The sequence below is a fragment of the Meriones unguiculatus genome, chromosome 6, assembly GCF_030254825.1.
Source record: "Meriones unguiculatus strain TT.TT164.6M chromosome 6, Bangor_MerUng_6.1, whole genome shotgun sequence".
Classification (NCBI taxonomy): domain Eukaryota; kingdom Metazoa; phylum Chordata; class Mammalia; order Rodentia; family Muridae; genus Meriones; species Meriones unguiculatus.
In genome coordinates, this window is record NC_083354.1 from 36,289,162 (window position 1) to 36,308,339 (window position 19,178).

Consider the following 19,178-nt stretch of genomic DNA (forward strand, 5'->3'; position numbering starts at 1 on the left):
TTCACAGGGAGGCCTAGCACGTCCCGTGGCCTGCACTCGTGTGGCTGTGCCCGCTCACCCGGCTTCCACCTGGCAGCACCAGCAAGCAAGAAAACCAGCCGTGTGGTGAAGCCTGCCCTCCCTTTGCCGATTATCCCATCTTCCAAACCAAGGTCACAATGATAGGAGGAACATCAGGCTCTCTAGAGAAGGAAGAGACACACACCCGGAAAACAAGGCCATGCCAATGTAATTTTTATATAAAGTCACCAGGTTTGGGGTTATTTGGGGACTTACCAATAGTCATGTTACAAAGCACTGAAACGATTCTGTACCCTGCGCCTAATTACACACTTCCAACTGCCAGTGAAACGTTTTAATGTCAGCGAAAAGTCCCTGGTAGAATATTTTAGAGAGCCTGTCTGTCCGTTCAGTTCCTGGCACCTAACGTGGGTTCAATTTGTGACCTCAGGTTTATCTGTTTCACCACTTTTACAGTATTAACTGTGTGCACACGTGGAGGGGTGGCCCACATGTGCGCAGACGCCCAGCGAGGCTGAGAAGGGGGTCTCAGATCACTCGGAGCTGGAGTTCCGGGCTGTGAGCCAGCCAGCTTGGGGAGTGGGACTCAAACTTAGGTCATCTGCAAGAGCAGCAAGTGTCCTTACCCATCAGGCCATCTCTCCACCCCAAGTTAGCTATAATTTTGCAGGATCTGGGGACACAAAACTCAAAATGGCTAAATGCAAGCCGTCTACAAGACAAAATATGACTGCGTTCTGGCGAGATGCTTCTTCACTTCTTCCTGGTGTTCTTTGAGAAGCCAAGGAAATGAGCAGCGCTGGGCCTGGTGACTTTTTCCACTGTGTTCATGTGGAAGCCTTTTATATCCTAACAATAAAATAATAATTTTCTTTCTGCTAGACAGACTGCTGACCATTTGGTTCCTACAAACGCTGTATTTATAAAATCTGTGATTTGTAAATAAGGAAATAAATCTGGAGAGCTATTTATTTGTAAAGCACATAAACAAATAACGGATACACGGAAGTCAAATAAAATAATATAAAATACATTTTCTCTCCCAGGGAAATGTTTTATTAGATATTTTTGAAACCCACTTGGATTTAAATTGAGTGTCAGTATCTTATGTAGGACAGAAGTCTAATTTTATTTATTGCTTGTTAAGGTTTATTTCTATTTTATCTTACATGTGCCTATGTGCGTAATACATGAAGAAGCCAGAAGAGGGAGCGGGATCCCCAGAGCTGGAGCTATGGTTGGTTGTGAGCGGCCTAACACAGGTGCCGGGAACAGAACTCTGGAAGAGCAGAGCATGTTCGTAACTGCTGAGCCATGTCTTCAAACCTCTGTTAGTATTAAGAGCATGCAGTCACAGAGCTCACTGCCTTATTTTCTTGCATTAAGCCTGACACAATACAGTTTTTGGGGATTGGATATAAATAAATAAACTTTTCACTGTGTCGATTTGAATATGAAGAATCATCCTATAAAAACCAGATTTCATCCAGTTATCCAGTCATTCCTCATGTAATTCTGTCAATCTTCATTGCTGCCGCTGGTTAACTTTTTATATGTGCAATGTTTCGTTTCAAGTTTGTATAACTATTGTAAGATGTTTTAAAGTATCTCCATGATTGCTCATTTGCAAAGTAAGATTTTTTTTTTTGCTTTTGTCATGGAAAATTACATATGATTTTAAGAAAACAGGCTAGCTTTCAAAAGTGACCAGTGACAGCAACAGCACACTTAAATAACTGTCAATGTGTTTTAAGGTAATTCAAAAATGAAAAATGAAAAAAAATGAAATGAGTAGATATTCACCAAAATGAAAAAAAAGTAGATAATTCTTTTTTAAGTTATATTTTCAGCAAAGACATTTTTATAATAACAGAGATTTCTTGAAAATTAAAAGAACAATTACGATGAAACCGTGACATTAATGAGCCATTTCAAAAGGGAAATTGTGTATGTCTGAGAGTAAAATTTTATTTTTAATATACTTATCATTTGTCTTCACAAAAACAGGATATTTATTTCCTTAACTAATATATAATTTATCTGCATAAACACTACTGCCTTTTCCATAGTTCATTATTTAAAAAGAAACTAATGTTTTATTTAAGTGAATATAATTTAAGGGGGTGCTTCAGAAAAGGGAGTGATAAAAGTCCTGTTTAGTATGAAATTAAAAAAAAAAAGAATACAGCTCATGAGCTGGGGACATATTCTGGAGCACAAAATCCCTGTCACTCACCCCAACGGAACATAAAAGACGCTTAACGGAGAGTATCATGTCAGCAGACCACACTGTCCCAGCTTTGAAGACTGTCTGGTAAGACTCATGCAATATGCATAAACAATATGGTTGCGATTTTGCAAAATCAGCTGAGAGCACCAGCGAGGGAAGAAGTGCAAGAAGAAAGGCTGTGAGAGCCCTTTGTTCTTTCCTTCACAGCCCTGGGGAGGCTGAGCCGTCCCCCTCCCTCCAGAGGCTGATGGTGGAATGCCGAAGACACAGGTAACCTTCAGTGTGTCAGGCTTTTGTCGGTTACCCAGAGACCCTCCTGCCACACAAGGGCCAACCCTCCTTAGTGACATGGACATGTACTACTTTTGCCTTTCAAATTAAAAACCAACTCTACAAAAGATGACCTGACACCCAAGATATAACTAAGGCGTGAGGGTGGGGGTGGGGGCTGCAAAATTGAGGCGGCCTTGGGATATGTGGCAAGTACCAGGGCAGCTCTGTATCAAAACAAAATAAAACTAAAAGGAGAAGAAAAATCCAATGAAAACATAACCAATGCTGACACGCCCAAATTCTTAAACAATTTCAACACATTGATTTTTATCACCTGAGTACAAAAATATGTTCAAATAGAACTGAAAACATTCTGAAGATTAGATTAGAGGTGTGAGTGAAAAAGTTTTCTCCTTGCAGGGAGCGCTCCTAACTTCCGGCCGCTCAGCAGTGACTCTGGCCTCTGGTGGTGCTTGCCAGGGGCAGAGTGTAGGCCCACTCTAAACCCTGAGGCCCACTGGCTCTTCCCACAGGGGAAGGTGTGAGACCCCCAGCCGCTGGCTCACTGAGCAGCACATCCCACCGTCATGCCTCTCCCCTGAGTCCCTGGTGGCAGCTCTCTCCAGTGTGGGCTTCCTAGGTCTGGCTGCCTGCATCCTCTCAAGTGGGCTTTGCAGCCTGTTTATTGCTAAGTTCTTGCGAGGCTGCTGCCGTGTAGGACCTTTTAGTAATTTACACCATCCTAGAGGTGACGACAAATGGATTCCGGTTTTTGTAAGTCCCCCTCTTATCTAGCCATGTTACAGTGCAGTGAGGTCTGTCCATCTCTCTCCCCACACTCTTCCACTGTGAGTCCACGTGCACCACCAAAGAGCCCGCTGTCTAAGGGACTGTAGGACGTGCCCAGCAGAGCGGCCTGACTTCTCTCCATATCAGTAAGGCTGGTCCTTTGCAGGCAGATGCTGCGCATCAAGGAAGATTGTGCAGCCCCCCATCGTGGCTTTTTTGAACTCCCATTTATTTGTATGTGTATGATGGGTCTTATGCTTGCATGTATATGTGTGCACGTGTGCCTGGTACCTGGAGCAGCCAGAGGAGAGCACTGGATCCTCTGGAACTGTAGTAAGTTGTGAGTTACCATGTGGGTGCTGATTGTGTGTGTGTGTGTGTGTGTGTGTGAAGCCTTTGCTAGCCTGGAATTCACTAAGTAAACTCTACAGACAAGCCTTAAATCTGTGGTAGTCTTCCTGCCTCAGCCTCCTGAGTGCTGACATGCATCATGTACCTAGCTCCTCTGCTACCCAGACAAGCCCCTGGGTAGTGGCTTGTGTCACAGTGCCTCCTCTACCAAGTGCCAGTGATGTTACCTTACAGGTGATTCAGCTGGCCTGCCCTAGGGGACCCAGCAACATCTTAAGTCATCACCTGCTGACACCAGGTGCCTCTAGGTGTGGGCTGCCGATAAAAGAACAACCTGCCACCCAGGGCTTGCTTGCTCTCTCTCTGTCTGTCTGTCTCCGTGTGTGTGTGTGTGTGTGTGTGTCTCTGTTCCCAGCCTCTCTTTCTGTACCTTTTTGTCCTTCTCTCTGCCCTCATGACTCTGCCCCACACATCTGTCTGCCTGCATGTACACTCATCGGCCTCTACTCCATCTCCAGACTGTCACTCCTCTCCCTTCTCCTTATACCAAGTCTGTGACATGGCATAATTCTGCAAGGGTATACCTTGCCATGGGCCCATCATGGTACCCCCTTGCCGAATCATTGCAGCTCATAACAAGGGGAGTGGTCACGCTTTCAGGTCCCAACTGCAGGGAAACCAACAAAACCTGCATGTAGTTTCTGACAACACTGTATACATTTCTTAATAGCTGTCTCTTTATAGCAACAGGTCTTGGAGTCCTTCCCCAACTGAGGCTCCAACTGTCTCCAACATAGGAGGAGAGATGTGAAAGGCCTTGAACCACAGGCCTGAAAGCAGTCAAACAATGCAGACTGTCTGGGACAGACAAGTTTTACAGTCAGTGACCATGTACCAGTGTATAACTGATGTATTAAGGAAGAGAAAGGACAATCTAATCAAGCTGCTGAGTCCTTCCTCTGGGCATGAATGTCACAGCGTCTTGCTTAATGAAATACAATTTTCTAATAATGCTAAAAATCCATTTCCGTATTTCTTTATCTGTTCCCATATGTAGTTCTGGGGAAACTCATGTATTAATGTAACATCCATAATAGTTAGCATTAGTGGTTGACAAATAATTCGTGATACAAAGTCGTTGTTTTTCTATTTAAAAAGAAACAAATATGGTGTTTCTTTAAAAACAAATAAAACCAAAACACTAACTACTGTTTGATACCGGTCCTGGGTACTTACCTGAAAGAAAAGGCCAGCATGCAATAGATTTCTGTATGCTCATTGTTATTGAAAAAGCATGAGGCTGGTCAACCGACATTCTCTGCAAGAGGTTTATTAGGAGGGTATGGAGGGAGGGGGGAGCAGGACATGAAGAGAGAGAGAGAAAAGGGAAGGGGCGCCCTAAGAGAGTGGGAGAGCGAGCGTGAGAGAGAAAGACAGAGAGACAGAGACAGAGAGAGTGTGTAAGAGAGAGACCACGTGTCAGGGTTGGCCCTTTAAGGGGCAAGGTAACTACGCCTTCCAGGTGCGGCCACCTGGCTGGCGACACATGATGACATCATAAGTTGCTGGGTAACCCAGGAGCAGGTTGTGTTCCAAAATACTAACACCCATAATTTGGGAGGAATGATTCAGAACAGCCAGTTCATGGAATAAGCTGATGCCAGTGTTCATTATCCCCCGAATAAATGAAGAAAATGTGATCTGAACAATATAAGACTATATGTGGTCTGGTTTTACTCACACCTTAAACAGAATGAAATTATCTTTTTTGCAAATATACAAATAAAACTAGAGAGTATCATTTTAATCAAATCCAAGCAGTCTCACACATGTACATACACAAAACAATTTGTCTTCTAAAATCTATGTATACAGAAGGCTAAAGGAAATGCAAACTGAATGTATCAAGTTTTTTTCTTTAAAAACTTGACAGACACAGAAAGCAGAAGTTTTGGATGCTGTCATTTTTAGGAAATGATTCTATACAATTCAGTTGTATTTTCAACAAAACTATTAAAGATCATTTTAAGATAAATTTCAGTGTAAGGTGTCAATATCTGTGAGTCATGTTGTATTTTCCTTTTAAAATTAGTATATGATCTCAAATATTTTAAAGTAAAGCATGTCTTTGAAAGTGCTATAAAATAATTTATTCAAAAATTTTATAATTTTATTTTTGATAAGAAATAGTATGTATGATTATTAGAATGAGACTACATTCTACTTTTGATCTTATAAGTTCTCAAAACAAAATTATGTCAAAAATGTGATTATCAACAAAGATATTTTCCTATAGGAAGAAAAAATATTTTCATTAAAACTAAGCATAAAATGTCATGAATTTTACATCTATATTTGATTATATGCTTAAACATGCCTAATCTAGGAACGTAGAACCCAGAATCGTTTACTGAAGATTAAATTCCTGATGTTTGGTATTTCCACCCAGATAACATTACACATAACTTTCAAGTTTGTCATGATAAAGATGTGTTTTACGGTATGAGGAAGGAACATGTATTCATAAAGAGTCTGCTACTTTGATTTATGATGGAATATTTACGTGTGTGTGTGTGTGTGTGTGTGTGTGTGTGTGAACGTCGTCATTATTCTTGCTTTAGGTAATGCACATATTAACTCAAGAACCCGCTTTCCCTGACAGCCCTGTCCTAAACTTTCAGCATCTCATCTGTCCGTACACACATCTTTCTCTCCCCAGTCTTTCCTTTCTTAACTCCCTTCCGTGGATTGACTTCAGAGGCTGAGACCATATGGTGGAGGAGACATGGCAACAGGAAGCGGAGAGATTGTATTGTTAACCTCAAACAGGAAGCAGAGAGGCATAACGGGAGGGGAGGGAGGCTGTGAACCCCCAAAGCCAGCTGAAGTGATCTGCTTTCCCCAGCAAGGCTGAACCACTTCCCCAAACAGCAGGGCCACTGGATGACTGGGTGTTCAAACACGTACGCCTGTAGGGGGCAGTCTGATTCAAAGCACAACAAAGTGACCTCACCTCACATCTATGCAAATTTTTAAAGGGGCGTGGAAGAGTACCAGCCACAAGCCCCTCCCTCCATCCTCCACGGGATTGTTTCACCACAACTAACAGACCTGTAAGCCCAGCGGCCATTTCTCTGCCATCCACCCAAGGGGACCAGAAGTGACTCATAAATTCCTTAATCCCTCTTGGCAGGGAGGTTGTGTCTTGGCCCACATGCTTCACAGCTGCCTCAAAAGAAAGATGGCAGAAGGCCAGCCAGCTCTCAGCGGTAAGCCTCCCTGTACCAGGCTGGTCTACTCTGTGCTTGTGCGAGGGGTATTCCACACGTCCTGCAGCCATCAAAGGCGGTGTGCAATCCAGCAAGGTCTTTCAGACATGGCATGCAGTTTGAGTAATGAGATAAACACTGAATTTGTTTTTGAAGCTAAGTAGTGTCATCGTTACCTCGTCAAAAGAACTATTTGGGGGATGGAGGGATGGCTCGGTGGTTGAGAACACTGTTGCTCTTGCAGAGGACTTGATAGAGTCCCCTTACCCACGTAGTCGCCCACAACTGTCTATAATGCCAGTTCCAGGGGCTCCGATGCCCTCTTCTGGCATCTTTGAGCACCAGGCATGCACATGGTGCACAGAACACATTCAGGCAAACACTTAGGCACATAAAAATGATAAGTAAACTTACTTCAAGGTTAGTTGATTTAGTGTGAGACATCCATGTGTGGAGGGCGCGGTACACTGCACCCCTCAGTCAATTCTCCAATTCTTCCACCCATCCACTGGTGTGCCTTCCTTATTCACTGTGGAGGCTACTGAAGATCTACAATGGTAGTTCAACAATTAAAAAGTCACGACTGGCCAGGCAGTGGTGCACACCTTTGATCCCAGCGCTTGAGAGGTAGAGGCAGTCAGATCTGAGTTTGAGGCCAGCTTGGTCTACAGAGTGAGTTCCAGCACAGGGCTATCAGAGAAATCCTGCCTAAAACAACAACAACAAAACAAACAAAAAACCTTATGACTAAAAGCAGCAAAAGCCTATATTTGTGTCCAGGAAATTTTCACTCTAAAATGCAAACTCCTAAGAAGGTACCAAGCCAGTGTTTTAAAGTTTCTTTCCATACCATGAACAGTGGGTGTAATGAACATCAAACTTTTAAAATCTGTTTCAAAATCCAAAAAGGAGTTACTGCCTTCTCACAACAGCATGGTGGTGGAGATGGTGATTGTTAACAAGAAAAACCAAAACAACCATTTTAATCTGCAAGGGGATGAACAATCTCACAGGTGGATAAGTCCCTGAGTTCCTAGGAACAGATCTGTAAAAGCAAATTTCAACTGTCTGCAAACTGTAAGAAGTAGAAAAGCAGATTCAAAGGGAAAATATCAAGACATAAGAGAATGAACATAACTAAATACGCTATTAGAATTTGTTGATAGAAAAGTATAAGATTCTGAGAGGCAGGATGAGCTTATGAAGAGAAGGGAGGAGGTGGGAGGAGTGAGGGGAAGAGGGAGGACAAGGAGGCACAAGCAGGAAGAGAAAAAGGAAGTGGAAGGAGGAGGAGACGGGGGCTGAAATGAGCAGGGTCACTTTCTCTAACTGTTAGAGAGTTCTTCCCGTGGGTGTCAGTATGAATTTAAATAAAAAAGAAAGGAAAGAAGGAAGGAAGGAAGGAAGGAAGAAAGGAAGGAAGGAAGGAAGGAAGGTAAAATTAACCATAAAAACTGACTCACACCTCAGAATGCAAATGGTGTTCCCATTTCCCATTTAGAAGGCACTTTGCACTTTTCCCCTAGGACAATATCTTGCTTGGCCCCTTTCAAAAGATTTGGTACCAGTTTTGTATTTTTTAAGAAACAAGATGGGAGGAATAGTGTTCCTTAAACTCCCGTTAAATTTATTTCATCAAATGAGACCATTAAAGCAGAGGGAAAGGCAGGAAACAGAGAACTCAACCTGTTAGTTAAGAAATAACTCCTAAACGCAATCTCAGATATCATTCTCAGTGTGAAAACTCCTCCTGAAAGTTCTGTCCTTAGCAGGAGTGCTGGGATATTCCTACTCAGCTCTTTGATAATTGAGGACAGAACTCCTCGCTTAGTGGAGGATCATGGCCTCTGAGTGTACACACTGGCACGGTGTCATGGAGGATAACTGCATCCAGTCAGTCTCCACAACTCCATATAGAGCAACGGAAGTTACTGCAAAGGTACCAACAAATTGAAGGAAGAAACTCATGAACTATCAACTCAGACTCCGTTTCTTTCATGTTCTTTCTCTTTCACTTGCAAAATAATTGAGTTGCTAGCATTGTCTCTAAGGCCTCCTCAAACTTTATGTTCTTGGAGGCCAGGCCTTTTATCAGAAATATTCTTTTTATATTCGCTTTGCTTTTCTGGTTTCACTTCCTGTAAAAGTTTCAAGAATCGCCGGAGAGTAGAGACAAAGAGGAAAGACAGTAGAGGAAGTAGGCAGCACAGGTTCCTGTGTGTGTGTGTGTGTGTGTCACCCACAGCAGCTGCTGTGGTTGGCATGAAGGAAAGCTGCGGGCAACCTCTAGAACAGCAACTGCAGGAGCCACTCTGTGGACACGCCAGAACGGGCATAGTTCAAGAATGCTGTCTGGAAAGGATGGGAACCAGTGGGACATTTGACGGACATAGAAACAAAAGACACCAAAAGGAAGGAAGTAGGAAAACAGATTCAAAGGGAGAGGTTATGAACAAGGGAGGAAGAGGAGAAAGAAGAGAAGAGGGAAGAAAGGATGAAAGGAAAGTAGAAAGGAGAAAAAGAAAAGGGGGGAGGAGAGAAGGAGGGAAGGAGAGAGAGGGAGAGGAGGAAGAAAAGTCATTTTTTCAACTCATTCGGATGATTGGCACTTTATCAAGTACACAAGGACATTATACAGCTTTGCCAATAACAAAGCAGAAGCACCCAAGTGACTTCTGCACGAAATCAGACATACACCCACCAAGTCCAATGCAAGCTCAGATAAGAGACTCCAGTGACTGCCCATTCACATGCTGGCTCCCAGCGGTGTGAGCCAGACACTGCTCAAATTAGGATAATCAGGAGCAGGGAGATGACTCAAAGGGTTAGAAGGCAATTGCTGCCAAACCTGACCATCTGAGTTGGATTACAGGGACCCACATAGTGGCAGGAGAAGTTTTACACAAAATGAGAAAGTTTATTACACAATCACACACAGACACGCAGGCATATACACACTTAAGGAGAGAGAGAGAGAGAGAGAGAGAGAGAGAGAGAGAGAGAGAGAGAGAGAGAGAGAGAGGGAGAACTCTATGAAGGCAACAGAACAACAAATGCAAAGGTCACAGGTGTAGGGCTGGTACTTTGTATTCCACCCTTAATGTCACAGACAATTAGGCTGCAAATAGATTCTAAAAAGTAATGATTGCATAAATCAAAGTTCTATTTACTTTCTTATGTCACTATTGATTCCATGTGTCCTTATCAAATTTATATTCCACTGCTTTCATTGCCTAGCCCCTGCTGCCTCTCACTCTCTGTGCTGAGAGCCCATCTGTGCCTGTACATCACAGAGATGTTCTCTGAAATAAGGCAACTCTCAAGGAAGCACAGAGAACAAGGAACCTGTCCTCATCTGTCCCTGACCTCTGTCTCTTAGTAGAGCTGCTCCTGAGATTTCCTGCTTCATCCTAGGTCTTCTAAATCTAACTTTGTTTCCTGAGCAAAGGATCATATACCCCAGCTTAACTCTGCACACTGATAAGTGCCCTTCCGATGGGCAACATTGTAAATCAGAGATATTGGTTGGTGCTATGTGCAGATGCTGACAGAAGAAGAGCTGATGGGAAGGGGAGGGGAGCTTTCCATGGAGGATCCTGGGATTCCTTGGGAAAGAGGTCAAGTTTTGAGGAAACCCGAACATAGGGAAATCTGCAATTCTTGGCCCCATATTTTCTTCGATTTTTTTTATATGTATGGGTGTTTTGACTACTTACATGTGTGTACACTATATGTTTCTGGTGTCCAAAGAAGCCAGAGGAGGGTGTGGGGTCCCCTGAAACTGTGTTATGGGTATGGGTGCTGAGAAGTTAACCTGAGTCCCCTCAAGTTCCCTTAACTCCTGAGCCATCTTGCACTCTTTGTTTTGCGTGTGTGTGTGGTATATGTGTGTATTTTTGGTTTGCACGTCTATAGATGAAGGCGTGTGTGTGTGTGTGTGTGTGTGTGTGTGTGTGTGTGTATTTTTGGTTTGCACATCTACAGATGAAGGCGTGTGTGTGGAAGTCAGAGGTTGACATTGGGTGTCTTCCTTGGTTGCACTCTACCTTACATATTGAGGCAGCGAAGCCCTCAGAAACGGGAGTTTCCATGGTCTGGCCAGTCACTTTGTTGCAGGGGCACCCTTATCTCTGCCTCCTGCCTGCTGGAATTTTGGGCAGGGTGCTACCCTCACCTGACTTTACCTGGGTCCTGGGGATTGAAACTCTATCCTCATGGTTGTGCCACGAGTGCTCTGCTGGCTTGAATAAGACTGGGCCCTATAGACTCATCTATTTAAGAGAATGGTGGTTAGTAAATGACCATACTTCTACTTGAAAAACATTAGGAGTGTGACCTTGTGGCCTTCCTGGAGGAAGTGTGTCACTGGGGGTGGGCTTTGAGGTTTTAAGAGCTCAAGCCAGGCCCAGTGCTGCTCTCTCCTGCGGCCCGTGAATCCAGGTGCAGAACTCTGCTGCTCCAGCAGAGCATGCTGCCATGCTCCCCACCATGGTGATAACAGACTAAATGCCTCCTTTTGTAAGAGTTGTTGTGGCCATGGCATTTCTTCGCAGCAATAGGACTCTGACTAAGACAAGTACTTTATATACTAAGCCATCTCCCCAGCCATTTGTAATATACTCTTTTTGTCTAAGCTTATTTAAAATTTTAGATATTTGTAAAGTCAGGACCACACCTAACTGTAAAGGACCTGTATTCATATCACTTAGCATGACACCAATGTGGTCTCATGTTGAGACAAACAAGGTGATAAGTAAGATTGCCATAAAGTGTATAGAGGAGTTTTAATTCATCAATATGGCTACTCTGGTTAGAATGTAGACACGCCTTTAATCCCAGGAGACAGAGGCAAGCAGATCTCTGAGTTCAAAGCCAGCCTGGTATAGAGCAAGTTTCAGGTAAAGAAAAACTTAGGTCTAGACTTGGTGGTACAGGCCTTTGTTCCTAGCACTCAGGAGTCAGTTGAGAGGCAGTGCAGGGGAGTTGAGTTCATAACAGTTCAGTTCATGGAATTTGTGGAGTTCAGAGGCTGTTTTTACCAGGAGAGTTTCATACAGACAGGTTGAAAAGAGAACAAACTAGATACAAGAAGACAAAAGGAGCCAGGGAATGAGAAGGAGCCGGAAGATCAGAACAGATTGCTAGAGTAATCTCGAGGCCAAGAAGAGTAAGTCAGTCAGAGGCAGAGAGAGAAACTAGACTGAATCAGTCAATTTTGAGAGGAGTTTGAGCCAGAACCGCTGAGTTGAACATGCCAGCCAGAGTTCAGAAAAAAACTAGAAAGGGAGAGCTTATTCAATACTAAGTCTCTAGACCTAGATTAAGTTTTACAGGGGCTAAAAGCTTCCAGGACTAGGTCTAGGTTAGCAGAAGGAGGTAGTAAGCCTCGGAGACAATTATATCAGGCGAATAAAAGTTACTTTTACAAAAGTGTTCAATATGAACCAGCCATTCATGTTTCAAAGACACTAATCTCTGCTTAATTGGTCCCCATGAAGATCTAAGTAATTTCAGTCTTTCAACCCAGCTGTGACACAAAAGAGAGTAAGATCAAAGACAAGGTGGAACACAATGGATTTTAAATAGACCTGGCCACTTTCACATACCCAGTATCAAAGGGCTTGGGCAGGGGATGGTTCACTGGTTAAAGTGCTTACCTTGCTAGTGTAAAGACCTGAGTTAGATACCTGGAACCCAACTGCAATTTGGTGGTGCACACCAGTGAGCCCAGAGCTCTGGATGTGCAGGTGGGAATCCTTGAGGCCGGCTGAGCAGTCATTCTGTCCTATTTGGTGAGTGTTAAAGCAGTGAGAGACACTGCCTCAAAAAGCACTGGATGGAAAGGGCAGTCACTGGACACTTGCCACCTAACCTTGCACCGTGTGGGCCCATCTCTGGGCATACAAATGAAAGCTGCCCAACCGAAGCCTCACAGCAGCAATCTCAATGGCCTTCCAATCTTTCCTTTCAGTTATGGATCATCTCAACTGGTTCCATCAGACATCTACATCCTACAGTGCTACCGTCATAGCTGAAAACTCCACCTGGGGACAGAAGGCGTGTTCAGAGGTAAAGAGCCGTGTGTGGTGACATACAGGAGTACAGGGTGTGGGGTTCCTCTGCAATGCCTCTTCATCATCCATTCACTTCCCATTATGGCCACTTCCCGGCTTCCCTCCTGAGACTACTATTAGCCTTGAGGTTTATTGAGAGATTCAGGAAAAACCTGACAGAATATTGCTTCTCTAGCCTGTCTCCCCTGCTGATGAGTTCATGGCAGGATACATTTTATATTTGTGATATTATTTCTGAGGAAAAGCTGCTCAGTAGACATTTTGTTGTCTCCATGGCTCCCTGAGAGAGACATGCACACTGGGAAACAGTAGACTGGAATAAGAAAAATGGGGACACTGAAATAATCACGTGCCCTGACCTATTTTAAGAGTTAAAGAAAAGAACAAGCCTGGCTTCCCCTCCTGAGTAATTCTAGGGTGTTTCTCAAGGCGGTGGTCACGGGGTATGAAAGCGATTCTCTGTATTCTTTAGAGGAGCTTTAACATTACTAACTTTCAGAAAAAGAACTGGCTGCAATTGCTCTTTAACTCTCAATCTTCTCAGGGGATAATTCGCTTTTCTTTCTTTCTTTCTTTCTTTTTTTTTTTTTTTTAAGGTGCAGCTGGCATACCTCAGGGCCACGTACTGTGGTCAGGATCAGTATAATTTCTAAAATACCTGAATCTTTTGAAAAAATGTGAAAAGCAGACAAATAATCACCTGATTATATGACGTGAACTGGGGAGAGTGGAACACGGTTTGGATATCACAGAAAGAATGTAACTCAGTTTATTCCAAAGAAAATAGTAAAAGCTTAACAATTACAATGAATTCCAAATACATTGTAATCCAAATTACAATGAATACCCATGATTTGGTCAGAGCAATGTCATTGACCTTGAGATTTCAAGGTCTTCTGAACCCTCCTTTGACTTCTTTGTTGCTGGCCATGGTTCCTGCATGTAGGATTCCGAGGTTGCATCTTGGCTCCTCTGCTGCTTATCTCTATAAGTGCGGACCCTATGCAACATCTGAAGCCTCGGCTCTTCTCTCTTTTCGCTACAAAGTTGAGTCAATGAGAGTTTGCTTCAGAGATGTAGTGGGAAATTCAGAAGAGACATGCTCATACTAAGCGCAGGATGGCAGCCAGCTGTGGTAGCTCTTACTGTCCATTAGAATACAGAGACTCATGGAGTGTCAAGGTGAAGAAATGGCCAGACAATTTTGACTGACGAAAATAGCACATGCATCTCCACTACTTAGAAAGGTACACAACCATCACTTACAGAGAGAGGTGATGGCAACAAGATGTGGGCCTCAGCAGAGGCACACAGCCATTTCTGAGCCTCACCCAGGAGGGAGAGAGCAGAACTCCTACAGCAGTTGAGGCAGAACAGCAGTGATTACAGAATCCGCTACTGCTGCCCAGCAACTCAGCCTCTTCCAGGAAGGCCAGGATGGGAAAGAAGGAAGGCTGAACTTGAGGCAAGAAGAAACCACACAGAAAAGGCTGCCATGGAGCTGAAAGAAAATTACAATGTTTTTTTTAGAAGAAGAAAAAAAAATCAAAGAGAATGTCCATGAAGAGGACTGGTTCTGGAGAAGAGTGAGAAGGACAAAAAGATGCTTTCTTATTGTGGTGGCCTTTCTTGGTTGTCAACTTGATTACATCTGGAGTTAACTAAAACCCAAACTGCTGGTTACATCGGTAAGGGATTTTTCTTAATGAAACCATTTGAAGTAAAGACCCACCTTTAATCCAGGTCTTCTGAGGTGGGAAAAGCCACCTTTAATCTGGGCCCCACCTTCTGCTGGCAGCCTATCTAGCGGACATGGAAGAAGGAAGCTTGCTTTCTTTGCCTGCCTGCTCTCTCTCTCTCCCTTGTCACTGGCATGTCCGTTCCCTCACTGGCATTAGAGCCTACTTCTTCAGGATTCTGGTGTGTACTGAAGACCAGGTAAGGTATCCTGCCTCATGAACTGAACAACTACTTGATTCCTGGACCTTCTGTTGGCTACCATTGTTAGACTAGCTGGACTCCAGCCTGTGAGCCATTCTAATAATTAACTCAAGAGTCGCCTTGGAGATGTGCACCTGTGAGGGTCAGAGGTTTATTTATTATTCATACAGCATTCTGCCTGCTTACCAGAAGAGGGCACCAGATCTCACTACCTATGGTTATGGGTCTCCTTGTGGTTGCTGTTGCTGGGAATTGAACTCAGGATCTTTGGAAGAACATCCAGTGTTCTTAACTTACCTTCTGAGCCATCTCTCCAGAGACGTGTACTGGAGGAGGGAAGATCCACGTAGAATTGTGGGAGCACCATCCCGTGTGAGGCCTTGGGCTAAATGAAAATGGCACAAGGAGAAAGCTGAATATCACCACTGTCTAACGTTCTGCTGAGTGGACGGACCATCATCCTGTCGGTGGATTTTTATCACGTAATTAAAGAGCCCCTGATTACTGAAACTCGGAGGCAAGCGCATCTAAAGCGGTGACGCTAGGAAGAGATTACCGCAACATTTTTCTCTGGCCACAGTAAAGCAAATGGCCCCATCCGTACAGCTTGCAGGGTTTTTCACACTATGGCCCATTTGCTGACAATTTTTCAATACTTACAGATTTATTCTGGCCTATTAAAAGCCTCAAAGCAACCAGGAAGTGTTATAAATATTTGAAGAGAACTGGATGTTTCAAATGCTGAATAAATCATTAGAACCAGAGAGAGCGCTCCGGGGGCAGCGCTGCGCAGCAACCTGGCTGCCCTTGGCTCTGGATTCCCTCAGATGGACTTGCCCGTCACTAATCCGGTCCAGGCTCACCCTTTGCATGCCGAGAAAAGCTTCGTTTTCCCTTTCAAGGGGTCATCTCTCATCCTGAGAAGTAACAAGGAGAAGAAGCATTTGTGAGGACAGTAAATCAATTGGCTTCCTAATAATTAGAGTTCTATGGCTGGGTTTTCCACATTCTTGTAATCAACCATCTTTACAGCACGGGAGGACTGGAGTACTCAACTTCCGGCTGACGGGTGTAGGACGGTTCTGAGAGCTGCTTTCCAAAGGATCTGCTATAACTGAGGCCCACACACAGTCACTGAGAACCTGACCCTTTCCGGACACAGCCCTCTGTTCACTTCTCACATCAGGAGGCTCCAGATTTGTGAGTTTCTCTCTAGCCGTGACACAAGCAATGACCTTGTCTCTAGCCATCAGTCTTCACTCAGAATCAGGTTCAACCCAGGCTCTGTTTCACTTACCTCAGAATTTCTATCAAGATTCAACATTTTTATTACCTATGTTTCCCACTCTTCAGCCTGTCCCTGATTGATTCCTTGGTTTCTTGTGGTTTTATTTTATTTTATTTCTGTGTATGGGTGTTCTGCCTGCATTTATGTCTGTGTATCCCTAGTATGCCTGGTGCCCACAGTAGCTAAAAAAGGGTGTCACATACCCTGGAACTAGAGTTACAGATGGTGTAAGCCATCATGTGGGTGCTGGGAATCGAACCTGGGTCCATCTGCAAGAGTAGCTGGTGCTCTTAACCACTAACCCATCTATCCAATGCCAAGTTTCTCATGGTTTTTTGTAGCAAGCAGTTTACTGATACTTGTTAGTTTATATGCATTGTGTCATTAGATCTTATATATCCCAGCTGAGGCTGGGACTGAAATGTTCAGGATTTATTCTGAGACAGGAGATGACCCACAATGGAGGAAGGAGACTGGAGTGGCAAGCTACCAACGCCTTGCATCGGGACTTGCAAGCTTCCTGTGCCGATTGCTGTCTAGTCACGCAAAAAGGGTCATCACTAGACATCCTACAGCTGAGGTGTAAGCAAATCAAGGGCACATTGCGTAATGCTGTCTCTCAGAATGGAAGCGCACCCTAATTCTAAGACAGAGTCCTCCCAGGCGGTTTCTCTGAGACTGCAGCTGTACTTTCTAGTGTTCCAGCTCTTTCTCCAAAGGGATCTTGGACAACAGCACCCCAGGCTTCTTCTGCAAGTCAAGGCGGGGAATGCACCCTGCTCTGCATGCTACTGTCACGTCCTGGATGCTTGGGCATTGTCGTCTTTCTCAAGAGTCTGGAATGAAATAACCTCTTAGATCTGTGCCTTTGTGGCATGCTCTTAATGGGAGTCATGTGCTTCTTTTCCTTGTCCCAAAGACACCACACTCCGCTCAGTCCTAATCTGAAGCATACACACACACATACACATGCGCGCGCGCACACACACACACACACAACAACACACACACACACACACAGATTTTTTTTCCTTTGATACAAAAATTATCCAGAATAATGAGAGTAGGAATTAACCCCTATCTCATTTCTGAAACAAGCAGGAATTCCTGTACTCAGCTAACCTGGATATCCTAGCTTAATCAGCATTTGCCAAGCAGGAGAAAAAAAATCCAGATTTCCTCTGAGGGGTTTAGGGAAAGGACAGAGGGAACTCTGCAGCGCCCCCTGACAGACCAGAAAGGCAACTGACAGTCTGAATGCTCAAGTCCCAGCATTAGGAGGGAGGGCAAGAATTTTTCTCAAAGCAAAATCAACGGCCCTGGGCCACCAAGAAATGGCAGGTGGGGTACAGAGGCAGCGCTGACATAGAGAAGACGTCTCTCATGTGGTGATGGAGAGCAAACCTGTGCACAGGATGCAGTGCTATGATCTTCGACATCAATATCTCCACCCATCAGGGATCCTGTTGTCTGCAGAGACGTCCTTCTAGGCCTGTGGTCTGAAGCATCGTGTGGTCTTTCTGAAAACAGCTTTAGAGCTCACCTCTTCTCGGAAGTGAACGCAGGAAGGTCATAGGAACCTGTGCTCTCAAACAGAACCGTGCTGCAGGGCCTGGTTGGTCCCCGGGCAGTTTGCAAGCATTCCCCCAGCATGCACTGCTTCAGCTCTAGAGCCTTTATTGGAACCAAAAGACCCAAGGCTTATTCATTAAACAACAGAGGCTTTGTCATGGTGGACTCCTGAAGAGTCCATTTAGCAAGGGTGAAGCTGCCTGTTGGGAGAAGAGTGACTCAGGCAAGACCTTCGTGGGCTCTTTTTTTTTTTTTCCAGTGTCCTCACTCCTAACCCACAGTGAAGCCACCATGTCTTGATTTTGTTTATTAACCTATGAAATATGTGTTGTAGGCCAGCAAAAGGGTACTTGCTGCCAGGCCTGGCAACCCAGGTTCTAGTCCCACTGATTCTACAGTGTGCTAGCCAAAGGTGGGGCATAGTATCGCTTTCGGATATCTTCTCTCCTGCCAGGTTTCAACACAAGAACACAGTGGCAGAAGGTCTTCTCTGTCGCCCACCCACAAGGACGGCACGTTAGTCACCCTTCTCTTTTCTCACTGATATGACAAAAGGACCTTAGGAAAGAGGGGTTATTTTGACATGAAGTTTGAAGATACATCTGTCACGGTAGAGAAGTCATGGTGGCCATTGACACGGAGGAACTGGTGACGTAGCATCCACAGTCAGGGAGCAGGAAGGAATGAATGCTGGTGCTCAGCTCGCTTTCTCCTCTCTTCTCATTTGGAAGCCCGGCCCTTGGATGACGATACCCACAATTATGATAGGTCTGTCTTTAGTTAAACATCTCTAGTAATGCTCTCATAGCCACACCCAGAGCTATGCCTCCTAGGTGATTCTGAACTGAGCCAAGTTGGCATCAAACACTAACCACCACAGGCAGCAATTCTTCTCTATTTCTGAATAGAGAAGGGCAGTTTGCTAATGGGGATTTGAATGAGGAACTTCAGTATAAGTTAGGACAATGGCTTTTGCTTCCTTATTCTCTAAATGCCTTCCTTCTTACTATTCTTCCCTTTGAAGAAGGCAAACATCTGCCTTCTGTTTCTGCTTATAATTTCAAATTCAAACAAAGGGCCCTGGGCCCATCTGTCGAGGCTGCCTCAAGACATCTGGGTCACCATTAAGCAGCAGGACCAGCTGGCTAGAATCCAGCTTCTTCCCCACTCTCCACTGACTCTATCCTTTCCCAGGGCTCATTAGGCAAGCAGGGAATGAAGAAGAGTTCAGTGTCTCTGCCCTTGTGAAATGTTTGCTTTGTTTCCATAAATGGGAGAGAAAGAAGGGAGAAACTGCCTTTGGAAGGCACCCTGTGTTTATAAATCGCTTGGGTTGAAAATCTCAAATAAGGTAACGTGGTGATAGCTCC

General features: G+C 44.3%; 1 long non-coding RNA gene across 4 annotated transcripts in view; it reads left to right on the forward strand.

Annotated features, from left to right (window-relative positions):
• LOC132654636 (uncharacterized) overlaps positions 1–19,178 on the forward strand; it is a 71,365-nt gene that overhangs the window by 46,496 nt on the left and 5,691 nt on the right. For 2 of the 4 annotated variants that reach the window (XR_009592292.1, XR_009592291.1), the window contains one exon: positions 1,218–1,422. This is a non-coding gene — a long non-coding RNA (uncharacterized LOC132654636). Of the gene's footprint in view, positions 1–1,217; positions 1,423–12,904; positions 13,003–13,603; positions 13,951–19,178 lie in introns of those variants that run through there. The other 2 variants (XR_009592290.1, XR_009592289.1) reach the window with 2 other exon arrangements.